The 1,215-nt window shown below is 51.2% G+C and overlaps 1 protein-coding gene across 1 annotated transcript in view; it reads right to left on the bottom strand.

Annotated features, from left to right (window-relative positions):
- The window catches only part of URAD (ureidoimidazoline (2-oxo-4-hydroxy-4-carboxy-5-) decarboxylase), an 11,658-nt gene that overhangs the window by 9,709 nt on the left and 734 nt on the right, over positions 1-1,215 (bottom strand). The window lies entirely within an intron of this gene.

The following is a 1,215-nucleotide window of genomic DNA, read 5'->3' as shown; positions in this document are numbered from 1 at the left end:
TTTTTTTTTCTGATAGGAAATTACTTTCCTGTGAGGCTGTCATTTTGCCTCCTTTATTGTAGTCTACTGTCAGACGTCGGGAACGTGGGCTCCGGCCCCCGGCTCCTTCCTGCCTGCCCTGTAGGAGTTCAGCTGAGCAGCTGCAGTCCCCTCCTCATCAGGCTGGGGCTGGGTTGTCCCTGTGAGTCAAGGGTCGGGAGGTTCCAGTGCTGATCCCCAAGCCCAGTGACAGAGCTTAAGTGTTCAGCTGTGGAGAGGTCCCCAGAAGTGGGTCCCCAGAGTGTCCCCATGGGCCCCGACATCCCCGTCCGTTTGATTTTATGGCATACTCTACTTTTCCTAGATGAGCCTCAAATGAATTAAAAGGAGCTCCACATTTTGGAGACCTCTGTGTGACGGTCAGAAGCCATCTGGTTGTCAGAGCCCGTCCTGATGGGCAGCACTGTCTGTTGGCTCCTTTTGGAAGCAGAGAGCAGCAGCTCTCCTTCCCCACCCAGATGTCCATGGAGGGAGGCCTCTCTGTCCCTCGCCACCCCTTCAGCACATTTCAGGCTTCTCCACAGAGCATCCAGGACAGCCCCTGCTGCAGACTGGCCTCTGTGAAGCTGTATGTGCCATTCAGAGTCACCTCCTCTTCTCCCCACCCAGAAGTGCCTCATTTCCTCCCTCTCTCCCCAGAAGAAATCAATAACTTCTTTCCCCTTCTCCAGAGACAGGCTGTCAGCTTCTCCTTCTTTCCCTCCACCCCTCAGGGAGTTGCTGATCTGAATGAATTCACTCTCCCCTCCAGTCCAAACTGGCCCTTTCTGGTACAAAAGTCGGCCGATTGCCCTTTCCCCTGGGCTGTAGAGATAGTCTGATATCTAGCTGTCCTCTCTGTCGCATACAGGACATTCCCAAGCCAAATGGGGTAGCTGAGAGGGTGGGCCCTCAGCCTGGCCTTTGGCCTCTGAATCACTCTGATGTCTTTTGCCAGGTTCCTCCTTGTGACCTCAAAGCTCTAATATTTAACAGCCATTTACCTTAGCCAACTCGTTCTTCCAGCCCATGTCTGACCAAAGCCACGCAAGTGCTTGACTCTCACGGACTAGACCTAAGGAAACTTACTGAACCTTCCAAAGGAAAAAGCTCAATAAACACATCAAGTACAAGAAACTAGACTAAAATATCTAGACAGAGAGATAGATAGATAGATAATTTTTTTTTTTTTTTTTT

Source organism: Cebus imitator, unplaced genomic scaffold (assembly GCF_001604975.1).
Source record: "Cebus imitator isolate Cc_AM_T3 unplaced genomic scaffold, Cebus_imitator-1.0 Scaffold103, whole genome shotgun sequence".
Taxonomy (NCBI): Eukaryota; Metazoa; Chordata; class Mammalia; order Primates; family Cebidae; genus Cebus; species Cebus imitator.
Note: the sequence above shows the minus strand (reverse complement) of the source record. Positions and strands in the feature narration are given on the sequence as shown.